A 23,359-nucleotide genomic window follows, 5' to 3' on the forward strand; every position below is an offset into this window, starting at 1 on the left:
ACATTTAATTCTGTCTTTTTCAAGAAACCTTTCACCTTAGAAATAATCATCATGCTGACTAATCCATGCTAAAACAAAATTTGCAACTTTCTTCCCATCATATTTTTGAAAAGTAAAAAATTTCCCACTAATTTTATTTTCCTTCTTTTCTCTCAATGCAAATTTAACAGCTCTACAAATCACTCCCTTAGAATCAGATCCCAAAGAACTCTCATCTCTCGCATGTCTCTTTCTTTTCTTGTTCTTAGATCTCTCAAGCTCTTTTTCTAATTTCTCTTGTTGATCTCTCTCTTGCAAAAGTTGAAGGTGAAGTGCATTAATTTGCTCTTGAATCGTAGGAGATGGTGGAAGATGCTCTGCCATTTTGTAGAAGCAAATAAACTCTCTTACTTTCAATAAAATGAAATTTATTGAGTTGTTATACTTATCTCTTGTGCGCTCGCCACCCAAGTTGAGAGCATCCACTAGCGTTGCCAATCATCTTTGCCAAGATCCGCAATACCAATTTTACGATGCTATCAATATGTGAGAGAACCTTCTTGACACTTAGCGACAAGAGCTTGACAGCCTCTGGATGTCGCCGAATGTGATGTTACTGGAGTAGAAGAGCCTCCAAAAATCAGCTTGAGGAGAGCTATCCGTATGCTCGAGATACGATCTGTGAGGTTTTCTCCCTTGATAAAAGCATTTTTGAACCCACTCATATGCTCCACCATAGCTCAAATGAATCGAGGGAATGCATTTGGAGGGTCTAAAAACCTTATAGCCAGATCTAGAGACAAATTCATCACCAAATTCTTTGTGACTGAATCTCCTTTTCGTGCAGCCGTTTGTGACAAGAACAGTAACAAGCAGCAATTTCTTCTCAAGGGCCGTTTTTTGCTGTTTGGAGAGGCTTTGGGGCTTAAGCAATGGAGCAAGGAGGTAGAAGAATAGCAAAGCAAGAGAACAAGAGATGGCCCATCGTGCACAGCACTTCGTGACAGAGACTAAAGTCTCTGTTTTCTTTTCAGGAGAAAGAGAACCTTAGTCAAAGAGATAAGGCCCTCCAAAAATTTGACTCCCAATACCACTCTCCAAGTACTATTTGAAGCTCCCTTTTTGAAATCTGAGTCGACGGCTCCTTTAGCTCTCTTCCACCCCACTCAGTGCTTACTCCACCTACCACGATATATGCTTTGATCGGGATCACTCACCTTCTTACTCTGGCTGTGTGTACATACTTCTTGCTTATATTGACTTCATACCCCTTTTAGAGGATCGTGTTGCCCTTGTCACCCGCTCACTACACGAGGCTGCCATTCACGCTTTTCCGCACACCACCCACTCCACCCGCCCACCACCCCCTGGAACTATACCCTGTAGTAGTTGAAACGATGATGTGTAAGGCCTTATGCCATCAACTCAAATTCGAAACCAAAAACACTCTTCCAAGCGCACTAGATACGTTACGTGAACACCGTAGACTAGTACGGAGGAAGAAACTAGACTTTGTTCATCGAAACGAGGAGGAGCTACTGAACATTTTCTTTAGTAACAACTCTAAGGACTTGTGGCAGAGGTTTCTAGAAGGACGGTCCCCTCCGCCACTCACTCACACCTAGATCTGGTTTGATGATGCACGCACACTTTATGACATCCCAAATCAGCCAGTCCCTAACCTCTCACACATGCCTCATCCCACATCCTGCACCCTTTTCACTAGAGGAGGGGTAAAGGATGCCATAATGAAACTTCATAATGGCTAAGCGAAGGATCATGAGGGGCTATGCACTGAGTTCATTCCATATGGGATTAACCTCCTAGCCCCGATCTTAGCAAAGCTTTTTAATGAAGTGGTTTGTTTGGGATTTCCACACACTTGGACCATTAACACTATCTCACCCATCCACAAGGCAGGGGATTCCATGAGCCCGGAGAACTACAAGACCATTATGATTGGACATGTCATGTCCAAGATTTATGCATAGTACTTGACTCTGAGGTTAGCAGACTTGCAGAGTGTCGAGGACTTAGAGTAGCAGGATAGGCCGGATTCCAGCGTGATCATGGAACCATGGACCACATTCTCATGCTCAAATGTATCATCGAGGAGGCGAGGTCACGGAAGCAGAGGGTTTATTGTTGCTTTGTGGATTTCCGCAAGGCATTTGACACGGTCCCGAGAGCCCGCCTCATACGGCACCTACAGGACTTGGGTTATGACCAGGAGATCATTTGTGCTATTATGGCACTTTACGAGAGTTTTTGGCAAAATTCGGGTAGGATTCGGGTGGACAGACGAGATCATGATTACCATCGGTGTCAAACGCCTCATCGGCCAGGCTAGAAAAGCAGTGCTTCCGCTCGCACTTTCAGATCCACGCACCAAGGGGTTGCTTTTTGACTCCTTAGCTCGCCCAGCAGGGATGTATGGTAGCCCTTGTTGGGGGCCAGACTTGTCGAATACAGAGTGGGACCATGTGGAGCAGCTACAGGTTCTCATGTTATCACGGATGATTTGTGGTAAGTCATCCATTCCTCACTAGATCATTCAGGCTGAGTTTGGGTCACCCCCTTTTTAGCTAGATGCTGCATTTCAGGTCATCACATATCTGTACCGAGTTAGGGAATAGGGGGATTATACCTCAGGGCGTAGCAGGCTACCATGGATAGCTCTATCCTCTTCTATGGCACTTGCAGTAGGAGGAGATCAGAGGTGCTGGTATGCATGTACAGAGATGGTTTGAGCGACTGGGGCTCCACATGGATAGACTACCTCCCTTCTAGTATAGCATGGATGCTCCGTTCTCTCCCCTCTTATCACACGAGGTCATCCAGGTTATCCGTGAGGATCTACTATAGCTACACACTTTTCGGACCTGGTTGGAACCGAGTGAACTCCTAGTGAAGCTTAGCTTCTATAGAGATCACTTCTTACACATCATAGTGGAGGGTTTCATTGAGCCACTAGGATACACACAGATTCACCTACCCCACTCGCTGAGGATCTCTCTTGGGCAGTTCTGGGTCTCTTCACATAGACTTTGCATCAAGAGCGGCAGAGTAGAGCAACTACCCAGAGAGCGGCGTATACGCACACTGTGTGACATACAGGAGGTTGAGACAGAGGAGCATTTCATCTTCAGGTGTCCTGTGTACTATGAGATCCGAGGACATTTCCACTGCCTCTTCAGGGATAGTTATGGGATTTTAGCCCATTTCCTCTCCTACCCAAACCAACGGTGTTTGGCAGGTTTCATTCATGAGGCACTTAGACACTGCGAGAGGATACTCTAAGCATGGAGACAGGAGTAGACTTCTTCCTCGGTTGCTCCCTCTCAGAGCTCTATCACGGAGTTCTTTCAACTAAATCACATGGACCCCAACAAGACGAGGCCTCGACATGACTGTGACCCGGAGCTCGTGACCCGACAACTCAGACAGAGGGTCGACACATAGATCACACTTGGAGACATCCCCTCCTTGTTTAGAGTCAGAGCCCCCGACCGACGGGGGTCACAGTAGCCCTAGTTAGACGCAGAGCTACGATCAGGAGACGTGCCAGGACCACACCTCTGAGTGGCCAACAGCACTCTATTGCCGACTTCATGCCTCCACTGCCTCATCCATCTTGATATCTTGCTGTTGCTGGGGATGATGATGATATTGATGATGATGCTGAGATTGATATATAGTCGACCATCGACATGACTATGTTGTACTTAGGACTTAGTACTGCCATTCTGCATTTTTGCATATTTTGTATTTTACATTGGTATGGATGCTCGTTTAGTGTATCTGGATTTTCACAGTCTCATAGACCCATCGGTCTTCCGAAGACTTTAATAAACTTTCTTTCTTTCTTTCTTTCTCTTCCCAATAATTATTTGGAGAAGTACCTCTCAATCTCAATTCCTCGTGGAGCGTAGCAAGAGCTTTGATACCATTGAAACGTGAATAACAATTCTAACACATACAATAGCACCAAAAATCGAATATGCACGGAAACTCATGAAAAGACAAGAGGCAATCACTAGATACAATCTCCCCCCTCGAGGTGTGTGGTTTGTGATCCCACACCAAGAGTATTTATAATATTGAAATAAGAGCATGAGCCATTGATACAAAGTCACGTATTCATCTCTTGATCATCCCTTTTCCATACTTTTCTCTTGAGCATCCTTTTACCATACTTTTCTCTTTGTTACTCCTTTACTCATGTACTCATCCAAAATTACATGCCAAAAGTGGAAGGCTTTTAAGCACTCTCCTTTATCAAAAATGTAATGACCCTTGGCCATTTAATGCATTACATAGCACTAGCATAAAACCATGACATTTAGCCTTTATTCCCTTGAGCTTGTTTACTCCCATCCATCCATGTCATTTCCTGTACTTAATAAACCAATCCACCATTAGTCAAATACTCAACGCAATGATATACATCAAATGATTAGCCAATCATGCTAAGTAATGGTCTTTACAAACGACTACCCATTAATGTGAGTATTTCTAAATGGCATCACCCATGATACTTATTAATGGCACATGTTTAGTTAGGCATCCCTGACTAAACCAAAGTATTAAAATAGAACCCTGGCCACATCTAGTGTGATGCTATAAATACTTTACATCATTTTGAACAAGAGCTTTGACAAATACTTTCTCATAACAAGAGGATTATGCAATTGCCCTTATTGCACAATCTTGCAGGGTTGACAAGGAAGTAAGGATTGATGTGACGATACTTTGTTAGAGCTGGAGGACAAATTCAATCCTTCGAAAGAATTGTCCATCTGTTTTGAGCAAGCCAAAATGTATAAAGAGGTGGATGAGACAATCTTTTAGGAAACCCAAGCACAAATGAACCTCCTAGTAAGCTTGGGTCAGAGCTCCAAGGGGAAGGAGGAGATGGGTATCTCCTTGTTTAAAGATGATATACTTGAGAAAGATGAGAATATTTAGGTAAGGCACCTACCTTTCTTGAATTTGGAGTTTAGATATGCAATTTGATGGTCTATTTTAAATCTAAGTGTGTTTCACATATAGCAATTGTATATTGAAGATGACACATTCCTCGTGAGGGCAGCTGGAAGTAGAATTCCTGGGCTTGGTAGACTATCAATCCTTTCTCATTATATTAAAGACCTATCTGCTGCAAAGATATTGATTTTTAGCAAATTTCTTAGCAACAATGGAGTTGATATTACTTATTTTTTCAAGTGTTTGTCAAAAGTTTTGGGTGGGCATCCTATATTGTGGCAAACAGATAAGATCATTCTGATAGAGAAGCGGTCTGATTTAATTATTTTTGGGTGTTATGCAGGAAAGAAAGGCTCAAGCACTGGTTACTTTTTGACATATACTACCTGGGCACTATCTTGTGCTATAAAGGATCCCATCTCCTTGGAAGCTTATGGAAAGCATAAGCTCATAAGGAATCGAGAGCCTTCTTTGGTGGCCCTTCCTGACAAAATAGATTGTGACAACAACTCTTGCACAAGATGAGAAGAGTTTGGTTGCTCCTTAGCTCAAGAAAAAAAGGTCTCCAATCAAAGTCACAAGAAGGATTCCAATCAAAGTTGGCAAACCATTAGAAGGATAGCCTGTATGGCATTGTATATTTTACAAGATGGAAGTAGAGTTGAATTGTGAGAACACTATCATTTTAGAATGTCTTAGTTATGTTTATGTGTATTTATGACAAAATCAATGTACATTTTGAAATAGAAATATATGTAGTACATTTCAAATACTTCAATGATTGCATACAATGACTTCTTATGAATGAAAGATTCAAGTCTTGTTCATTGCAAAAAAAAAAAAGTTACATTTCATGACACCTATCGATGAACAAGGTTTAGCACTTAGCTTCTATCTACCCATTTGTGGTTTACAAATATTTTTGAGTGTCTCCACTGAGCATGTCTTTGTGCTACATTTGAGTTCTCCAAAAGCTACCTTCTTCTTTCCTTTTGAACCAATCTGAAAGCTAGCTTAACCGGTGATGTATTAACTTTCTTCTTGACTTGAAGCCTTTGTAGTATTCCTTGATAGAACCACTGGAAGAATTCTTTTAAACTATTGGCTTTCTGTTTTCCTCCAAAATGTTGTGTATGTCTAAAGAATGCATTCCGTGCCATGTAGTGAGTAATGGTTGAGTTGTGCAGTATCACATTTGAAGAATGTAAAGGAGTTTTAAAGTTTGTTGTTGTTGGAACATGAAGCCAAAGTGAGTGTTTTCTAGTGTTCTAGAGTAGTACTAGACTACTTTATATCCTAGAGTGCCAGGTGTCACTATGGGACTTATCCCATATACATGTGACTCCTAGAGTGTGTGTGCCTATTCTATAAAGGCATTGTACTTTCTAGTTTTGTGACATCAATCAACATCAAGCTCTCTTGGCCTACATGTGAGTACTCTTGGTTATCATTGCTTTGCACTTGTATTGTCATTTCATTTCCATTTCATTCCGTTCCTGTGCCTTCATGTGGTATCAGAGCCACTGCTCTTTTGCTCCTAGAGATTGAGGAGAGGGAGGCCAAAAAGAGAAGCCATGCCCTCTCTCTCTTTCTCTAAGTGCAAGAGAGTATGCTCTCCTCCATCTTGAAGACAAGGCCATCTCCAGCTGCTGCCCCGATTTTTTGCTCCAGATTCTGCTCTTGTTTAGGCTGCCATGCTCTTGTTCCTACTGCAGATCTGCCCGCATTATTTGATGCTGCCCGTGAACCTCTTCTTCGACATTCCTGCTGTAGATCTGCCCGTGCTATTTGCTGCTGTTTGAGACCTCTTGAGGCTACCCGTTTTTCTGGCCGTATCTTTGGACAGAAGCTGAATTTCGACCTGAAATCTAAAGCAAAGTTGTAGAGGACTTTGAGAACTTCATTTTTTGTTTTCACATCTTTGCAATCCGAGGTCCTGGTGAAAAGTTATGGCTCCTGCAAGAAAGTGACGAAATTTTTCCTGCGCGAATTTTTCTGCTTGCCCACGAGTTCTATTACCCGTCATTTCTTGGAAGCTGCCTGCCACCACTCTTCCTGAAGCTGCTGCTCACTTCTCTACATTCGTGGAGATGATTCGTGGAGCTGATTCGGCCTGATCTGCAGCAAGACAGTGCTGATTCGTGGAGTTGATTCGACCTCATCTACAGCAGCAAGACATTGTTGATTCTTATTTCTCCTGTTGCCTCCCTCTTCCACGTGTTCACATCTCTCATGTTGACTCCCTCTTTCCTCTTCTTCACCAAATCAACATTGACGACAAATGTGATGTTGCTCCTATTGCTCATAATGCTTCTCTCGTGATGCCCTCTCCCGTGATGACTTCTTCCATGTCCTAATCAAGAATCATTTACAGCCATGGAGTCTTCAAGATCGAGTACCTTTATTGAGAAGTTCACTGGTAAGAACTTTGCGACATGGCAAACAAAGTTGCGTCTTATCCTTATGAAAGATGGGGTGTGGAATGTTGTTTGTGGCAAGGATAAAAAGCCACAATCGGATGAGAAGAAAATTCTACACTGGGAGAATTTAAACGACAAAGCCCTTTCTCTCATTGGTTTGGGTTTGGGTGATGAAGTTATTCATCATCTTGACTTTGATTCCACTGCTCAAGAATTATGGGAGAAGTTTGAAGGTCTCTTCGGCAATAAGGTAATCAATTCTAAGGTCTTTCTCCGCCAAGAATTCTTCAAACTCCAGATGAAGCATGAGGACTCTCTTCTCGCCCATCTAAATCAAATGGAGTCTCTCATCACCCAACTTGCTGCGTTGAAGGCCCCAGTTGGGGATGATGACCAGGTCGCGGTGCTCCTCACGAGCATTGAAGAAATTCCTAAGTATCGGGAGATCATACCAGCATTAAGAGTGGCCAGCATGAGCTACCATGACATGGTTGCTATGCTTCTTGATCATGAAAGAAGGCATATTGATACTCTTGATGCCAATGCACTATTTTCTAAAGGGAGGTTTCCTAAAGGGAAAGGTAACATCAAACCTTTCAAGTGCACTTACTGTGGAAAGCTTGGTCACACCGAAGATCGTTGCTTTCAGAAGCTGGCCAACAATCTAAAGACCATGCCAACTTGGTTGGGACTATATCCAACGAAGACGAAGACGATGCAGACACCTCTACTCCAATTCATGCTCTCACTGCTCACATCCAAGATCTCTCTCTTGATGAAGAGGTCTATGCACCGGATGATCTTGACTTTGTTTTTTGAGTGTGTCGAAGGTACTCTGCCTTGGGAGTCCCCCTAAAATGAATGCAAATAAATCATGTGTGTTGAGTCAATAAAGGTTCTCAGCCTTGGATAGTCCTCCTAAAATGATGTTATTCTCTTTTACTTTATTTGTGTGTGGCTTCCTACCACTTCATGTTATGAAGCTAGGGGGGGATGTACTATGGGAGTCCTATTATTGGCATTGATGGATTTTGTTATCAGGCCTGGCCGAGTTCCAGGATGTTGGTGCACTCCCTAGACTGTTTTGTTGGGTCAAGTAGCCATGCTTCTCTTTTGAGCCTCAGAGCTATTTGGGATGATTAGTAGATTCATCATGTCATGTCCTGTTCTTGACTCCATTCTAGTAATCTCTCACCTTGCCTTCATGGGGGGGTGTTGGAACATGAAGCCAAAGTGAGTGTTTTCTAGTGTTCTAGAGTAGTACTAGACTACTTTATATCCTAGAGTGTCATGTGTCACTGTGGGACTTGTCCCATATACATGTGACTCCTAGAGTGTGTGTGCCTATTCTATAAAGGCATTGTACTTTCTAGTTTTGTGACATCAATCAACATCAAGCTCTCTTGGCCTACATGTGAGTACTCTTGGTTATCATTGCTTTGCACTTGTATTGTCATTTCATTTCCATTTCATTCCGTTCCTGTGCCTTCAGTTGTGAAGCTCGATGAGTGTGAAATTGTCAAGGAAAAAAAGATAGAGAGAGTTTCTATCACTTTGATGAATCGAGCACTTGATCAATCGATCACAGAGTCCAAGTCAAAGTACTTCAGTGTCTAGTCGAAAAAGCACGTATGGTGGTTGGGCTCATTTGAGGTATGTAAACTATCGCCTTCCAAATTAGTCTTTGCTCAAAATGTTATAAATTTTATATCATATATCTTACAAACCTGTGGTTCTAAATTACAGGTGAAGACTGAGGACCATGCAGTACTTTATTGGGTATTTCATCAAACAGATATACCATCAATTATAAAGAGTCAAGTCTAAGGACACTATCTTCATGTTCCAGGGAAGGATGATTTTCAAATTGAATGGCATATGGCAGGTGACCTGAAGACACTGAAGTGTATATTCAATATAAGCAAAGGGGGTAACTCAAAGTCTCCTTACTTGTACTACAATGAACCAGTGCACATCTTAGATTCTAAATGGTGGAAAAGAGCACCCAACAGAGACAAGGTAGATAAAAATTTCAAAGCAGTTCTTGAGATCCCATTATGCAATGTTCACATTTGTACATTGCATGCATTATGTAGGATCATTGAGAAACTAGTTTTCCTATATATTGGATTTGCATGGAAACTTCGCCCCGAGAGTAGAAGAAAAGAGGCACTACAATCAATAGAAGCAGTGCTATCGAAAATTGGTCTACATGGAGGAGATGTACATACTTTAAAAATCTACAAATGGAAAAGATGTTCCTATCAAGCCATCTATTGGTGAAGTAAAGGCTAGAAGATTTTTGTCTCATCCAAAGAAAAGAAAAATAAATGGCAGTTAAACAACATACGTATCAAGGATAAAGTATAACTTGTGGAGAAAAGTACACAATGCTGTCAAAGATCATCAAGCCGACGGATTGGCAAGAGATGTCAAGGCAGAAGTGTGGAAATACTTAGATAAGCTTTTTGTTTTTTGTGACCAAGCTACCTTTAGCAAAAATGATCAACAAGCATCTGAAGAAGTGGTAAAGAGTTTTGGAAAGGCAATGAAAGAGGCTTGGACAACATGTAACATCACTCATTACATGGTAAGAACCATATCCTATTTTTGTGCATGTTTTTTTTAAAAGCAAACAATATTAGTTTTATACATTCTAATGCCCACTTGCCTATGTATCAAAACAACATATAATCTACAATCACCTTCCTTTCTTTGGAAAAAAATACAGATGCCCTGCAATTTGTCCACACAGGGAATGGAGAAAATTGTTCAAGATCTACAAAAATATTATTCCAAGCATTATATGTAGTGCTTCCCTTTTCACTTTCATATACACTTTCGATATGAAAGTATTGTCCAATGAGCTTATCAATTTCTTGGTTGAGATGACATCGTTCCTTCCACCTTGTGCTGGTGTTGGTAACAACACACGTTTTATCCGTTGATCTTTTATCCCTTTCTGCTCACATCAAGAGCCTCTTGAATTTTCGTGACATCAACTTTACTTTCTAATACAAAGTCTTCAAGAACTTCACGTTTTACCTTCTTAAACTTCTTTTCCTCCATCATGTTCTTTGCAACAATAGTGGCGACTAAACCCTTCATTTGTTTGAAGGGAATTAAATTAGGATAAATGTTTTCTTTCTGAGGTCTCAAAATTTCCCTGCAACAAGTACACTTTGCAATATCACAGATTTTCTTGCAAGACAGAAGCACATATACAAATACAATGGCTAAACAAGATGTACTCTTACCTTGCTTTCTGTACTCTGCACTTACATCCTCAAGTGCCAGCTTTCAACTCCACAATGTTTCAAATTCTCTTGCTTCATTCTCTGTCTCCAAGAACCGTTCTCTGCATTCTTGCTCTTCGTAGCTCATTCTTTGTCTTTGAATGCTCTTCGATTTCCCTTTGCAGCTGCTCTTTCAAGTCTGAATTTATCGACATTTCGTGCACCTTCTCCATTGTTTCTCGGACATACAGTATCTTGTACATTTCCGCAGTTGAATGTTGAGTCAAAATGTATCCATACATTCCATTATTCCCGTCACCCACAAACCTCAATAGCATTGTCGGATTAGAAAATGGAGGGCTCAAATTTCTCAATGGACATTTTGGGTAAATCTGTCCGTCGCACCATAAGTCGATATGCTAGGAGCCTGCTCTTCTCATGTTTTCCTTTCGCTCGGCATTTACAAGCGGAACCTTTTCTCTTTTCTATAGTGGTGCATATTGTTCTTCTAAATCAATGTGTAAATGGTGTAGTCACTTCTTTTGAGGTTTTTCTTCAACAGTATGGTTGCACGCAACCATTTTGTGAGGGTTGGTTCTTCATCTTGTTTGCTTTTTATAAAACTCATCTAATCTTTCACAGTAACCATTCAAATATTTGGGAAAAAAAAGATTAGTAATGTCATGATGGGTTCTTTATAGAGGCTGTCGGTTCGCCATCGAAAGAGATGCAGAATCTATATGGAGAGAGAATCTATATGGAGAGTTTAATGCACTGTCTTCCTAATTATTTGAAAGGAATTTTTTATTCCTCCCTGGACTAACACACCTGTAGTCCTGAACTGACAGATATTCATATTTTATTGCTTTCTCCACATTTTAGAAGAGAGATAAAAGAGAAAATAGCAAATTTCTTACAGGGCCCCAAAATGAGCTCCCTTTTTTCCTAATGCTTGTGCGAGTTTGGGCGGCTATCTATTTGTCATGTAAGCGATAGCTGGAGTCTGGGCAGATTTTCAATTACCACATAGCGGCGTGATTCATGGCAAAAATAACTGCACCTTCTTATCAGGGGTTGGCCATCTGCACCGGTGACTGGCTACCTTTGTTTCGGATCTGGCGTGCACTTTGAGACATGGTAGACTTTGGTTTATCATACCACGTGTTTGTCACGTCACCCCTTGTAATGGTTGGACTAGCCTTTTGTTTGGTTTGGTCCACCTTTGAAGGTGCTTAGCCCACAGGGGGTGTTGGAAATGGGCTAACCCCCTTGGGTGCCCCCCTTGTGGCTTGTGTGGACTATTGGATATGTCCTCATAACGGCGCTACAAACTTATCCCATATGCATAAGTGGGGTGATGAGGGCCTTGGATATATTAGGGAGTTAGCTCCCTCTCTCACATCCCGTCGGCTCTTTTGTGAGTGGGAGAGAGCTTTGACATGGCTATGGGGCGAGGGCGTGGGTCCCCTCGTACTCAATGTTCTCCACAGTTGACACGTGGCAACCTTTGCGGCCTAACAAATATAGTTATCAAAGATCTTGTAATCCATAGCTATGCATGACCCTTCGTAAAAGAGAACTAAAGATCAAAATGCCACCGACATCTTTTATTCATAGGAACTGACCTGAAGCTAGAAGAAAGCAAACCAAGCATTGTTCTAGATGAGATAATTGCAACAAATGCTAAATTTTAGAGCGAATATCGAATATGACGCTAGAATGGTTGCTCTTGAACAAATTGCAGTTTCCATTTATAAAGCACTCAAAACAACCTTGATCCAAAATCATATTGGAAGAGTAGTGGAGAGTTGAGCAAAACCAAAATCTGCATCAAACAGTGAAAGACCGCTCCCCTACTTAAATGAACACGAATAGCGAGCACATCAGAGTAACACTACTAGCAATATGGATCATCTAGGCATGCAAAAGTCTTCGAGCAAGCTTGACACAAAGTCTGGAACAACCAATATGCTACTTGTCAAGAAGAACCTAAATGGAATGTAAGAGACAAAGCAAAGACCTCTCGATGCTGTAAGTTCCAAATTTTCAGTTAAAATTCTAGCTTAAAGGATCCAAGGCATATGTGTAGTTGTCAAGACATTGCCAATGTCGATAGAGAATTGCATTCAAGCTGCACCGATGGATATTGGAAATACAAAACCACAAGAAACTAGAATGAGGCAGAATCCAATAGGATGATATGAAGGAAAGGCAGCGCGATTGGCAGGACGATTCGAAATCAACTAAAGGATGTAGGAGAACAAAGGAAGATGAAAATCAAGAGAACAAATGAAGATGCAAATCAACAAACTTCTTATAGAAAGGCATATGATTCTAGCCAGGTTGAGCAAGCATGAGAGTAGAAAAACAGGAGATGGATGCGAGATTCGATGGAGGAAATTTATATGTGTGGAGGAATCTCACGAGGGATCAAAGAGATCGTGAAGAGCGGAGTTGGGAGGGGAGGGGAAGCCATGGATAGAGGGGAGCAAGATGAAGTCCCGTGAGAGTGAGAGACGTGGAGCCAAATTGCCAAGCGATATCACCAAATCAAACAATTTCCAAACGAGCATGTAGGCGAGAGGCAAGGAGGAGGGATCTAGAGTGGCAGAGTGAATGCACCGGAACCTAGAAAAGCATGGAGAATGAATGCACAAAATGAATAGGAAACCTAATGGCGCGGGGGGTTGCCATCTTGCTTTTAATGCATGCTTTTCTTCCACTAATAAAATTTGAGGACATTTAAAAATCCTAAAATCCCTATTTTCCCGTTTGTAAGAACTCGAACCTTTCACGTAGGGCCTGTGCACACGGGGCAGTTTGTGTGCGGTTGGACTGTGTATCAGTTGCACATTGGATGCCCATTTCAGACGCCCCGTTATGGTGATAAATTGTTCACATGGCTAGGTTTGCCACTCCAAATTGCCAACTGGGCTACCTCGCCTTCACGTGGCGGTGCCTTGACGGGCACTTCCTTGAAACCAAGGTGCTAATTCGAGCATCCGAAGCTGGGTCACGTGTGCACACACCCTTAGACCTTACGAAAGGGCGGTGCTAAAACCCCCCTAAAGCCCCCGAGTCATCAAAGCCCTAACTAAATAACTGAAGAGAAGAAGAAGAGAAGAAAAAGAAGAAGAAGAAGAGGAAAAGAGGAGACGGCGATGGCGCGTCCCTCAGCTTGCTTCCTCAAATCTATAGCTGCCGCCTCCCAACCTTGTTGCCGATCTGCTTCCCGCCGAGCTTCCACTCTCAGAAATGTCTTGCCTCAGCATCCTCCCAATTTCTCCTCTCGCATCCCCCGGTGAGGCTTTCGCTTGACCTTTGCTTCCTTCTGTTTTCTAGCGCTCTGTCTCGATGCCTGTGTGAATATTGGGATCGCCGATACCTTCTTGCTGTCTAAGACGTCTAGAAGGCGGTTCTGCCTCTAGAGCAACGTGCCGCTCGCAGCACCAAATTTAAGTATGTTCGCAGCACCAAATTTAAGTGTGTATGGTCTGAATCGCAAGAAACGAGCGCACCCTTGCAGTGTCAGTTACTCAATCCTTTCACTCACATTTCCTCCGGGAAACGATTTTAATGCAGGGTGCCGTAGAATACAATGCCATTTTGTTCTTTCAGCAATATGCCTCTGTTTACTGAGATTTGTGCTTTTTATTAAGACGGCGATTGTCAATGGCAGCTTACGAGGAGCCATTGTGAGCCTCGAGTCTTTCCAAGCGTGGCACAGTGCCAATTCAGAAGCTTTGTCTGTTTCAAGACTTAGCTCGCTGTTCCTTCAAGGTTAGTTCGATCAGTTCAGTAAATTCTTAAGGTCATGAGTTCTTTTGAAATGTCCAACCAAGCTTTCTCGAAAGCATAATGAGCACTCTTGTTGTTGCATACCTTTACAGGCTCGCAGGCGATATACTCAAGTGAGACAGCCTGAGCGCACTACGACTTGGGTGGTGTGCTCAAACCCACTTCATATCTGTGACTTAAGATTAACATGTCACTTTATGATCAAACAGATGCTTTTTAAATTTGTAATGAACAGGCACTGTTAAGCAGTCTGCCTCTTTGTTGCATCTGTCGTGTTTCAACATTCAGATCCACGAGGAGAGAGATTTGGAGTGAGAGCAGAAAGTGGTATATTTGTAATTAATTTTGATCATTTTATGCTTTGTAAGTCGTAGAATCATCGAGATTGGTTTTTTTTTTTGTCGTAACCCTTGCGGCTCTTGCATCATCAATAAAGAGTTATGTAATGCATATTCAGATCCACAAGGAGAGAGATTTGTCGTGTTTCAAAATTCAGATCCACAAGGATAGAGATTTGGAGTGTAGTTGAGCGCAGAGAATGGTATATTTGTAACTGATTTTGATCATTTTATGCACATTGTAAGTCACTCGACCATGGAGATTGTTTTTTTTTTTTGTCTTAATATTTCCTTGTAGCTCTAGTCTTCTTTGTATCATTAAGTGAGACAAACATAACTAGAGTGCTTGGCCAACTGGGCTCTTGATGAATACTTCTCTCTTTTTCTATCTTGTTGAGGTTCACATGAGTGACGTTGTTAGAAATGATGCAGAAGATTGATGTTCAATTGCATGCAATCTTTTCTAGAGATTTCGTTATCATCCAGTCCTGCTTGCACTTGATATCTTTCATGTCGACAGTAAAACGTAGTTTTTTTTTTTTTTGGAGGAAGACAAACTCCTATTCTTTGCACTGTAAGCAAATCTATTGTCATTCCACTTCGAGCGAACAACGGGGAGATGTATTTCAGAAATGTATAAATAATAAATCAAAATCAAATTGAGCCAGAAGCATGCAACTGTGACAGGAAAAATCCAAACCCAAAGCTGCATTGCATGTACGACAAAAGTTCCAGCACCATTTGCAACTTCATTGGATCCCTTTTTTAGAAGACGCAAATGTTTATTTTTTGGGACAAATTATGTTCCTACGCTTTAGGAAATAGTACTTCTGCGCTCTAGCCGGATGGCCCTCGAGCGTGTTGTAACCTAATGGATCTACTGTGTTGTGGCTCCTTATGTAGTACTGCTCTAAAGTTCGTGCTTTGTCTATAGTGTCTGTTGTTTCCAAAACTTTGATTTCGAAATTTTCTTCGAAGGGCTTGTAACGCTGCAAGTCCTCTTTCATTTTCGTCGGTGGTTTTTTATTGTGTTGTTTAATCCTCCGCGGCAGGTCCGTCGTGCTCCCTATGTATTTTCTGTTGTTGGGCTTGCACGTGATGCAGTAGACGAGGCTCGCGCAATTCCCTTGCGCGGGCGCTTCAGTGGAGGCTTCTCCTTCATCTCGAGGCTCGCGTCTTTCAATGTCGTACCTGCGTAAACATTGATAATTACGTAAGTCATCGAGGTTTTCGGTCTTTTTTTTTTCGTTTGAGGTCCATAATAGAATGCATTTATTTACTTGTCTTGGTTTTTTTCTCTGTTGGCGTGAAAGGATCGTTTCCAATATCAAAGCGCTCCTCGTATAAGTTCCTGTCGAAAATATACGTAAGCTTCTCCATTGTCGGGTGCGTGGCGTCGTGCATCCCTCCAAATTGTTCCATGAATTGTTCGAGTATAGCCGTTGCTTGATCGCGCGTTGTGTCCCTCAGCAGCAACTCCAATGATACGTTATACTCGTAATGCAGCAGCTCGCACGCATACGTTGTGATCCCTTTCGTCTTCGTGTCTAGTAGCTTTTGTCCCTCCAAACTTTCCATCATTCTATCGGTCTCATCGAACTCAATGTCAAGCTCGACAAGGATCTCTTTGAGGAGTCCTACAGGAGAAGTGCAATCCATGATGAGTTTGTTGTTCTTGCAACTCGTGAATTCTTTGCTCAATTGTTGCGGTTTTTTTTAATTTTCGGAATCATTACGCAGCATTTGCGAATCTTAAGCCTCCCGGCTCTCTTTTAGCTGGCAAACGCCTATTGCAGTTGTCAATGAAGTCGCGTAGTTCCGCATACGTGTTGAAGCCGTTGATGTAAGCTCCCGGACGTTCTCCTACATTGTTTGCTAGCCGGAATTGCTTTGTGGTTAGGAAGAACCTCCTCTTTGCTGGTGGAGGTTTTGTTGCCTTTGCGTTGCTTTTGTATAGCTCAAATAGCTGCTTGCAGGCACGACTTATTACACCGTCTTTTCAAATGAGCCGTCTTTTTAAATCTTCAAGGAAAAAAGATTCTTTCATGCTGGTGGAATTTACCTTGTCTGCGTCCATGTCTCTTATGCTGCAATGTCCCGAGCTTTCTGATTCTCTGCACCTGTTCTCGACAACAGACAAGATATTAAAACCATTTTCCTTGCACGCATGTTTCACGTAACATATTCATGACTTTTGTCTCTGCCTTGTTCAATCTCTGGTAGTGAATACCTTTATGCGCGTGGTTGTGTTGTCAGCTGTGAGAACTCTCGTGGAATTGGTCTGAATATGTCTGGATGTGGGCAATGTAGTATGCGCAGCCTCGTTCTCTCAGTCACTCTGGACAACATCACGTATGCTAGGCCAGGGGCAAACACTCCTCGGAATATGAGTAGCGCTTTGTTGGATATGGTTGCGCCTTGGGATTTGTGTCCCGTGATAGCGTATGCTAGGGTTAGTGGAAATGTGGACTTGTGGAACCATTTTCCATTTATTGCCTTTCGCTGATGCTTCGAGCGTCATAATGTGAGCACGGCTGCTGTTGTGTCCACGACGACAGTGATACCGTTGATTTCTCCCCTGCTAGTTGCATTGATGCTCTTGATTTTGCACATTGCTCCATTTGCGGCACCTATTGCGAGGTCGATGTTTTCCGTTATCATTGCCTTCGCCCCCACGCAAATTTTTCCTATCTCGTTGAAGCTTTTGTCCTCCAACCATTCTTTGAGAGCTGGTTCGCTCGCGGCGTTACTGTGTATTTGAACATGCACAATCATCTCGGGAGTGTTGAATTTCTCCACAAGCTCATCGTTGAAGGTAGCGACATCGACTCTGTGCGTGCAAATGATGGTTGTTTCGGCATCGATGAAGTGGCATGCACCTTTCTTGTCGACAATGCACTGCCCCAAACAGTCGGAAATCTCGTCAGTTGTGGGCGTCTTGAGTCTTATGGTATGCAAGAATGCCAGGAACGGCATGTCTCGTGCATGTCGCACCAAGAATTGCATGTGGTACATTTCCGCTTGAGCCCAGTGCGCGGAGGACGTGATGTGGCACGGCTCGCAGAGATCCTCGCGGTGTTTGTAGACTGGCGGTAATTGCGCCAGGTCACCAAAAATTATGAGCATTTTGTGTCTGAATGGCTCATGCAATGTGCCATTAGTCACATTGACGATTTGTCTTACCACGAGATCGAAAGTCATCCTTGTTAGCATGGACATCTCGTCAATGATGATCGCGTTGGCTTCCTTGATTGTGAGGTGTCGCTCATCCGTCTCATGGATGTTCAGTGGGTACTAACTGCTACGCACAGGGATCTTGAATTGGTAGTGTACAGTGGTTGCAATCCCGCTCAGCCGCGTCGCAGCCACCCCTGTTGATGCACAGAGTATTGCCGTTTTGTTTTGCGCTACCAGATGCGAAACATAGTACCGTATCAAGAAGCTTTTGCCGCTACCTGGTGTTCCACAGACAACGTGCAGCCCCGAGCTTGTTGAAGCTAGGCTTTCGAAGACTCTTTGCTGTTCTACTGTCAATGCGGCATTGGCGACGGTGCGAAACTCGGCCATTTTTTCCAAGATCCTCGCACGTGTTGGCCCTTCGACAGTTTGCTGGTCGATGTTAGGCGCTTCCATCGGGCAGTCTCGGATGATCGCAACCTTTTGCAATATCATATTGATCAACTGGTCCGTGTGGTCAGTCGCTAGCAAGTTCCTTTCGTGTATTCGGTCACATACATCTCGAGGTCCTCGTTGCTCAATATGAGGCCGCGCATTTGGCATTCGACAAAGTAGGATGCAGCTGTGTTGGCAGGTGATATGAGCTCCGTTTCATTCCTGAAGCTGAGTTTTCGCAAGAGCACGTTGTAGAAGTACCCCTCTGGTTGATGTCCAGGGTGGTAGTCAGTGAATCTGACTACTCGCTCACATTTTGCGATCCTGTTGCCTAAGAGGTCAAGACCGACCGTTCCACATTGCGTTTCCTTGGGCTTTCGGATCACATATTGCCTATGGTAATCGTAGAACGTGCTATCCTCGATGATGCTCGGTCTCCCGTAGTATATGTCGACCGGGTGCAGGGTGACGTTGTTGTTTCGTGAGACGATGCGTTGTCTTAGAGATGGTGGGGAGGAGTCGACATAGTGAACGGTCTCGCTCCTTGTGATTGTTGGTATCTGCATGCAGTTTAGCGCGGCCTCTGTTGGAGAGGTTGGTTTTGATAGGAGGGGTCGCAGCGATGAGTTTCAGCTTTACTTCGTCGAGATGTTGCAACCCCAAACGTGAGGCGTCTTCTGAACGGATGTTCAGTTTGCCCATTGGTTCAAATTTCATCGCGTACTTGAGGAGGTAGTGAGAGATTGAAGAGTTTGTCACCCGCTGTATGTTCATGTGCGCACCCCACAACAGTAACACGGAAGGGTGGTAAGGGACGACGTTTCGGTGCTCATGTCCCGGCCGGTAATACAACCAACGTTGCGTCAGAGGGTCGAGGATGGGTTCATATTCTGGCTGTGTTGCAAAAGGGAAGCCGTGCTTGCAACTGTGGTGTGACGGTCCGACGTAGCGCGCTTTCCTGCATACGTGCAACTGCTTCCTGAGAACTAGTTCTCGCAGCCTTGTGTTTCGAGGATCCAAGGCCTCATCCCTGGGGATGTAAGCCGCAATCTCATTTGCAATTCGCTGACAGTCATCATGGTGGACCCACAATATGACATGGGCATGTAGGGAGCCCCTGTTTTGTATCTCATAACGAACGACATGGTGTTGTATTCGGCCAAGCGGACCGTCGGATGAAAGCAAATGCTTGCGCATGAACATGTGGAAGCGTGCATGGAAAAGTGCCACGCATTCAACAGGATAGTCCTTCCAAGTGAATTGCGCATTATAATGTGTTGCGATGCTCTCGATCACATTAATTTCTTGCCACCGTGTATCGGTGACCTCGTCTGCAGTGAATGTCAGAAAGAAATCTGGGAGGCCCCAAGCATCGACCATCGTTATGAGGTCCTTCAGTTGCCGTCGATGCCACGATGGGGACCCCGGCATTGTTGATGGCATGCTGTAGCGAAGCACGTGTCTCATTGCGTCTTCATCGGTCGTGGCAGGGTTGGCTTTCCTATATTGGTCGATGTCTCGTTGCAAGCATGTAGAGTTGCTTGAATTGGCAATCATCACTGCCTGTTTTAACTGGAACATGATCAACAAGTATGGCTTGTAGAGCGTGTAGATAGAGAATAAGGTGCATATTCTCATTTTCACATAGTTGCTGAATTGTATGCAGCCATCATAGTAGCCCGGTCCGAAAGGGAACAGGAAGGGGAACACTACTGACTCCATGGTTATGTCAACGCACGCACTGCCAGCTGCTGCTACTCCGTCGACGTGGAATGAAGCGACCCTCTCTGAAAGCAGTTCTGTATCCCGTAGCTGTATGGAGGCAAACTCATGCTTGTCCATTGCATCAAAGGCGCGACGGTTCGCGGGGTCCACCATGTTTTGCAAAAGCAGGAGCTCAGGCTGAGATTCCGCTATTGACATTAACTCGAATGGAGCTATCTCATCGTGTAGTTCCAAGATACCTGCAATGGTTTGAGGACTCAAGATGCACATACCCATCTTGATGTCCGCATGCTCTGCTAAAGAATTGTACTTGCACAATATTGGATTGTTCTCGATGTTGTATGCGAGCACACCTGACAGCTCGTTTGTCACGATTTGTTGAGCCGAGCTTAGTGGGACGTTTCACTAAGATATCAAAGGATTGTCTAGAAGTGACCTTCGATCGAGTGTGCCACGAGCAATCGCATTTGCAGTCTTGGTAACTAAAATGGATACATCTATGATGCTTAGTAGTTGCGTGTGGAGGTGGTTTGTTTTAAGCAACTGCCGAGAGTACTGTGTGTTGAGATATCAAGCTCCACTCGCGATATGCCAGGGTGACTGTTGTGCATTTATGTCACCGACTTGTTAGCTGGAGATGCCGTTGGTACACCGCCCACGAATAATAGCTGGATGACAGCTATCCTTATCTACTCTAGTTTGTGGCTCAGTTAGTATGCCACCTTAGTTAGTTGAGTTTGGTTTGAGACCCACATATAGGGTTCTTCTATTTCTTTGTACTAGAGTTCTTTTGGCTTTCACAACTAAGAAGAGGAAAACTGTTTTCAGCCTCCACCTTTGTGTGTATTCCCCCATTGTGCATGTGAGAAAGCCGCAAGTGAGACTCCTTCCCTCTCTCCCACAATCTTCACATGGTATCAGAGCCTTGTTCGTGGTAAGGAGCTCAAGAAAGCAAGCCAAGTTCGTGGTGTCCTGGTAAGAGGACCAGTGTTGCTTTCCTATTTCGAGTTTGGGAGCAAATCTCTGCAGGTAGCACATCCAGAAGTGCAAGAGTGCACTGTCTCAGATTGAGACGCCCTTCGCGGTGTGGCGAGAGCGCAGTATATGCTGCGGGGCAGGGCAAAGCCCTAAGTGACTTTATTTTTTTGATTTGAGGCTGTTTCGGGGCCCGTTTTAAAGGCGGAAGTTCTCCGCGGGCACTCAGAAAAAGGCCTTGTTTTTGCTGTGCGACCACTGTTCTGCGGGTCGGTGAAAAGTTGTCACAGAAATTGCATCGTATGCCTGTGTGCAGAGATATTGGGAGTTGTAGATTCATGCCTGTTGCCTGTTGATGCAAAATCGTCACTAGGAAGTGACTGTGTGGTGAAATACCACTTTCGTTAGTTTTGCAGATCTGCCCGTGTGAGGCAAAAAGCTGTGTTTTTTGCAATGACAGAATATTTTGCAGTGTTCTGTAATGGCATCTGATTCTCTTTCACAGATTGTCACTGAAAAGCTTGACAAGAACAACTTCCAGGCATGGAAGTTTAGAATGACGAATTTCTTGATGGGAAAAGGCTATTGGGAATTCATTACAGGAAATGAAGAAGAACCTGTTCTTCCTAATGTTCCCAGTCAACAGGAAATGCAGGCATTCAAAGGATGGCATGAGAGAGCCAGGAAAGTTATGTACTGGCTGTCTATCAGTATTTCGGACTCCATGATTGTGCATATTCAGGATGCAAATACGCCAAAGGAGGCATGGGATACTTTGGCAAAAATGTATAGCACAAATACGCAAGCCAGGAAAATGCAACTCAAACAGGAGTTGCACAATGTGCAGAGAGAAAATTTGAGCATAAATGACTACCACATGAAAGTGAAGAAAATTGCAGATGCACTTGCTTCCATTGGGTGGCCAATGGATGATGACGATTTGGTTTCTGTGACCTTGAATGGTCTAGGAAAGGATTATGCACAATTCCGGACATCCATTGCCGTCCGTGAAAAATTTCCAGATTTTGAGGAGTTGATTGCTCTTCTAATTTCTGAAGAGCAGAGAAATGGGGGTGCATCTTCTTCAACAGGAACTTCAAAAGAAACTGTCTTCTACTCAAATGCTGGCAGAGGTAGAGGCAGAGGTAGAAGAGGCCGATCTGCAGGCCGTGGTAGAAATCAGAATATGCAGCAAACGCAAGAAAACCAGTCCTATGCAGGAGGACGTGGTAACTCTAGAGGCAGGGGGAGCCAAAGAGGCCGTGGTGGATGGCAGAGAAGCCAAAATGCAAACAGCAATGTTGAATGCTACTATTGTGGCAAAATGGGTCATATGGCTAAGGACTGCTACAAAAAGCAGAATGACATTATGAATGGAAAATTGCAGCAAGGCAATTATGCATCTTCTAGCAGGCAGGGTGATGACAGAAATAAGCATCTTTTTATGGTGCAGCATATGACCAATTCTGTGACAAGTGTAGAAGAACAAAGTGATGTGTGGTATGTTGACTCAGGTGCATCAAACCACATGACAGGTCATGCAGAATGGATGCAAGATGCAAGGAAGATGGAAAAGCCAGGATTTGTGGAGACTGGTGATGATACTGCACATCCTATTGTGCAGATTGGCAAAATTCCTTTGTCTATGCAGGATGGGAAAAAGAAATACTTGTCTGATGTATTTCATGTCCCGAACATCACCAAGAACCTGGTTTCTGTTGGTCAGATGGTTGAGCAGGGCTTGCAGGTCAGATTTAATCCTCATGGATGCTTTCTTGAGGATATGAAAAATAATGGTCGCTTGATAGCAAAAGGAAAGAAGAAGGGCAAAATGTTTACGTTGGATGCAGACATGCCTGAATTGAGTGCAGCAATGTTTGCACATGGGACCGGTGTAGTTGCAGATATTGATATCTGGCACAAACGCATTGGTCATGTTAATATACAGCGACTTAAATCAATGCAAGCCCAAAATATTGTTGCAGGATTGCCTAAATTCAAGGTTGTAGAAATGCACAAGGTTTGTGAAGCCTGTCAATTTGGGAAACAGGTAAGGAAACCTTTTCCTAGGCATGTTCAAGAGAGTAAAAAGCCATTGGAATTAATCCACTCTGATGTGTGGACTACAAAAGCTACATCTATTGGAGGCTGTCACTATTTTGTCACATTTATTGATGACTTCAGCAGAAAACTGTGGGTGTATTTTATGAAAAAGAAAAGTGAAGTGTTTGGGCACTTTAAAGCTTTCAAAGCTATGGTTGAAAAAGAAACAGGCCTGCAAATAAAATGC

General features: G+C 43.4%; 1 long non-coding RNA gene across 1 annotated transcript; it reads left to right on the forward strand.

Moving 5' to 3' along the window:
• The first annotated feature begins 13,744 nt into the window (after nt 1-13,744).
• Nucleotides 13,745-14,759, forward strand: LOC147879568 (uncharacterized). The gene is made up of 3 exons (XR_015540697.1): nt 13,745-13,922; nt 14,301-14,401; nt 14,512-14,759. It is a non-coding gene; the product is annotated as an uncharacterized LOC147879568 (long non-coding RNA).
• Nucleotides 14,760-23,359: the final 8,600 nt, after the last annotated feature.

This window comes from Dipteris shenzhenensis, chromosome 33 (genome assembly GCF_047967505.1).
Source record: "Dipteris shenzhenensis isolate YYH24624 ecotype China chromosome 33, Dip_SZ_1.0, whole genome shotgun sequence".
NCBI lineage: Eukaryota > Viridiplantae > Streptophyta > Polypodiopsida > Gleicheniales > Dipteridaceae > Dipteris > Dipteris shenzhenensis.